This window comes from Halichoeres trimaculatus, unplaced genomic scaffold (assembly GCF_033239565.1).
Source record: "Halichoeres trimaculatus isolate MK-OKI-2021-1 unplaced genomic scaffold, fHalTri1.1 fHalTri1_scaffold_109, whole genome shotgun sequence".
NCBI lineage: Eukaryota > Metazoa > Chordata > Actinopteri > Labriformes > Labridae > Halichoeres > Halichoeres trimaculatus.
In genome coordinates this window covers 10,831-15,000 of record NW_027437288.1, presented here as the reverse complement: position 1 = coordinate 15,000, position 4,170 = coordinate 10,831, and the positions used below count along the sequence as shown (strand labels likewise).

The 4,170-nt window shown below is 66.1% G+C and overlaps 1 non-coding gene across 1 annotated transcript; it reads left to right on the top strand.

Annotated features, from left to right (window-relative positions):
- The first annotated feature begins 3,719 nt into the window (after positions 1-3,719).
- On the top strand, positions 3,720-3,872 carry LOC141787015 (5.8S ribosomal RNA). Its single transcript, XR_012597993.1, has one exon. It is a non-coding gene; the product is annotated as a 5.8S ribosomal RNA (ribosomal RNA).
- Positions 3,873-4,170: the final 298 nt, after the last annotated feature.

The following is a 4,170-nucleotide window of genomic DNA, read 5'->3' as shown; positions in this document are numbered from 1 at the left end:
GGGTGGCCGGGCTCTCCCTTTCGAGATAGGGGGAGAAGCTCGGCTGTCCGGGAGGAGCTCGGAGTAGAGCCGCGTTGAGAGGAGCCAGATGAGGTGGCTCGGGCACGTCCCACCGGGAGGAGACCCCCGGGCAGACCCAGGACACGCTGGAGAGACTACATCTCTCGGCTGGCCTGGGAACGTCTCGGGATCCTCCCGGAAGAGCTAGATGAAGTGGCAAGGGAGAGGGAAGTCTGGGCTTCCCTACTTAGGCTGCTGCCCCCGCGACCCGACCCCGGATAAGCGGAAGAAGATGGATAAGATCATCATTTGAAATGATGATTCTAATTCATCTACCCATTTATTTAATTATTCCCCCCCTTTTGGATCGCCATGTCCAATCGGCAAAGACGGGGACAAGCCGTCCTCCTACCGAGGGCGCCGAAAGGGGGCGGTTGGATCGCAGGGTCACGCCCAGTCCGCCAAGGGGACTACAAAAACAAAGGACAGAGCGCACACCCATCGGCCAACCACCATCGGCGCGCTTTCGAGAGTCGCGTTTTCAAAAGAGTGCCACCTCCAGGCTGCACCTGGACAAGTGTCAGGCCGGGGAAAGCGCGCCCCAACCCGGCCGCGGCCGCCTCGAAACCTACCGGGCAGACCCCGGAGCGACCCGGCACCGCCCCCGTCCACCCGCGTCGCCGCACGCTGGCAGGCGAGCAGGCGGGCGGGCGGGCGGGCGGGCAGGCACGCAGGCACGCAGGCACGCAGGCACGCAGGCACGCGGCCATCGGACCGAAAAAAAAACAAAACAACAACAAATAAGAAAAAAACTGACCGACAGGAAATCGCCACCCGCCAACGGAGGGCCCCGCGCGCGCCCAGACGCGCTGCGCTCGGCTTCTCCGGGCTTTGCGGGAACCGCCCCCCTGGCCGCGCCACGGCCGCGCCGTACCGGGTGGGAAGCCCCGGCCCCGCGCAAAGAGGCCCGCAGCCGCGGCGAGACCGAGAAGCCCCGTCCTCAGCCAGTCGACCTCTCGTACGGAGCGCCGGGCCCCGCCTCCGGGCGGCCGCCCGGCTCCGGTGGAACACCGTTCCTCGAGGCCCGCCCGCTCTCCTTTTCCGTGGCCGAAGCCCCGGAAAGAGCCCAGGAGAGGAGGGGCGGGGCGCGCGGTCCCCTTCCCGCCGCCCCCGACCTCCCGCGGTCCCACACGCCCGGGCCTGTCCCGCGGCGGATCCCCCCCCCCCCAACCGCCCCGGGGGCTACCTGGTTGATCCTGCCAGTAGGATATGCTTGTCTCAAAGATTAAGCCATGCAAGTCTAAGTACACACGGCTCGGTACAGTGAAACTGCGAATGGCTCATTAAATCAGTCGTGGTTCCTTTGATCGCTCGTTCCGTTACTTGGATAACTGTGGTAATTCTAGAGCTAATACATGCAAACGGGCGCGGGACCCTCCCCGGCAAACCCCTCGCGGGGGGTGCCGGGGTCGGGCGACGCGTGCATTTATCAGACCCAAAACCCACGCGGGGCCCGGCGGGGGGGCCCTCCCCCCCTCCGGCCCCGGCGCCCCTTTGGTGACTCTGGATAACCTGGAGCCGATCGTCGGCCCCCCGCGGCGGCGACGTCTCATTCGAATGTCTGCCCTATCAACTTTCGATGGTACGCTACGCGCCTACCATGGTGACCACGGGTGACGGGGAATCGGGGTTCGATTCCGGAGAGGGAGCCTGAGAAACGGCTACCACATCCAAGGAAGGCAGCAGGCGCGCAAATTACCCACTCCCGACTCGGGGAGGTAGTGACGAAAAATAACGGCGCAGGTCTCGATCGAGGCGCTGTAATCGGAATGAGCCTACTTTAAACCCTTGAGCGAGGATCCATTGGAGGGCAAGTCTGGTGCCAGCAGCCGCGGTAATTCCAGCTCCAATAGCGTATCTTAAAGTTGCTGCGGTTAAAAAGCTCGTAGTTGGATCTGGGAGTCGAGCGGGATGGGTCCCCGCCGCGCCGTCGGCGGGCGCACCGCCCGCGCCCGGCCCCTGCCTCTCGGCGCCCGCGGCCGACGCCCTTCGCCGGGTGTCCCGCCGGGCCCGAAGCGTTTACTTTGAAAAAATTAGAGTGTTCAAAGCGGGCCCCCTCGCCCGAATAGCGCAGCTAGGAATAATGGAATAGGACTCCGGTTCTATTTTGTGGGTTTTTCTTCTCCCCGCGCCGCCGGCCGCCGGCGAGGGGGGGGGGTTTTCGGCGGCGGCGCCTCGCGCGTGGCCGCCGGCCCCCCCCACCCCGCCGGTCCGGCCTGGGGCGGGGCGACCTGGAACCGGGGCCATGATTAAGAGGGACGGCCGGGGGCATTCGTACTGCGCCGCTAGAGGTGAAATTCTTGGACCGGCGCAAGACGCACTGAGGCGAAAGCATTTGCCAAGAATGTTTTCGTTAATCAAGAACGAAAGTCGGAGGTTCGAAGACGATCAGATACCGTCGTAGTTCCGACCATAAACGATGCCGACTCGCGATCCGGCGGCGTCCTCACCACGACCCGCCGGGCAGCGTACCGGGAAACCAAAGTCTTTGGGTTCCGGGGGGAGTATGGTTGCAAAGCTGAAACTTAAAGGAATTGACGGAAGGGCACCACCAGGAGTGGAGCCTGCGGCTTAATTTGACTCAACACGGGGAACCTCACCCGGTCCGGACACGGAAAGGATTGACAGATTGAGGGCTCTTTCTCGATTCCGTGGGTGGTGGTGCATGGCCGTTCTTAGTTGGTGGAGCGATTTGTCTGGTTAATTCCGATAACGAGCGAGACTCTGGCATGCTAACTAGTTACGCGGCCCCTCGCGGCCGGCGTCCAACTTCTTAGAGGGACTGGTGGCGCGCAGCCACACGAGAGTGAGCAATAACAGGTCTGTGATGCCCTTAGATGTCCGGGGCCGCACGCGTGCTACAATGAGTGGGTCAGCGTGCGCCCGTCTCCTTCGCCGACAGGCGCGGGTAATCCGCTGAACCCCACTCGTGATAGGGATTGGGGCCTGCAACTGTTCCCCACCAACGAGGAATTCCCAGTAGGCGCGGGTCACCATCCCGTGTCGATTAAGTCCCTGCCCTTTGTACACACCGCCCGTCGCTACTACCGATCGGATGGTCCAGTGAGGTCCCCGGACGGGCCCCGCCGGCCCCGCTCGCCGGCGGCCGGCGGAGCGCCCGGAAGGCGCCCAAACTGGTCTATCTAGAGGAAGTAAAAGTCGTAACAAGGTTTCCGTAGGGGAACCTGCGGAAGGATCATTGCCGGTCGGTCGCCGGGGCCCCGGTGGCTCGCCCGCGCGAGCCCCCTCGAAACCCCGCTCCGCGAAGCGCGGCGGGGGGTCGGCGCCTCCCTCCCGCGCGGGCCCTCCCCTCGCCCGCCCCGCCCGCCCGCCACCCCCGACCCGGAAGCCCCGCCCCCGGGCGGCCCGGGAAAGGGCGCGGGCGCCAAGGAACCTTTAAAAAAAAAAACCGCGCACGCTCCCCCCGAAACCCTCGGCCGAGCCCCAGCCGCAGGTGCCCGCGGCCCTCGCCGCGCCCCGACCCCTTCCCCGGGGGCTCAAAGTCCCCGCCGGGGGCGGGGCTCGGGGGCGCCTGCGCCGGGGCGGGGGGAGCGGACCCTCGTCTTGCCCTCCCCGTGAGACAACCCCGTCACCGACGCTCGGTTGGCCCCCACTCTGGAAACGCGCGCCCAGCCAAGCGCGCGAGAGCAAAAGCAGACAACTCTTAGCGGTGGATCACTCGGCTCGTGCGTCGATGAAGAACGCAGCTAGCTGCGAGAACTAATGTGAATTGCAGGACACATTGATCATCGACACTTCGAACGCACCTGGCGGCTCCGGGGTATCTCGGAGCCACGCCTGTCTGAGGGTCGCTTTCGACATCACTCGGGGAGGAGCCCGCTCCCCCCCCGCAGCTGGGGGCGTCGCAGGCGGGGCCCCCCCCCGCCTTCGTCCCCCTAAGGCCAGACCTCCCCCGCCACCCTGTCGACTCGGGCCGCCCCCCCGCCCTGTACTCTACCCCCAGCCCCTTCCTCGGCGGCGTCTGCGGCGCGGCTGCCGGTGGACCCGACCGTCCTTGGCCGACCGGGCCGCCGCGGCCGAGGCGAGGGGGCGAGGGATCCGGTGGGGGGGGGGTGTTGGGGGCGGCGCGGACCGAGGAGGCCGGGGAGC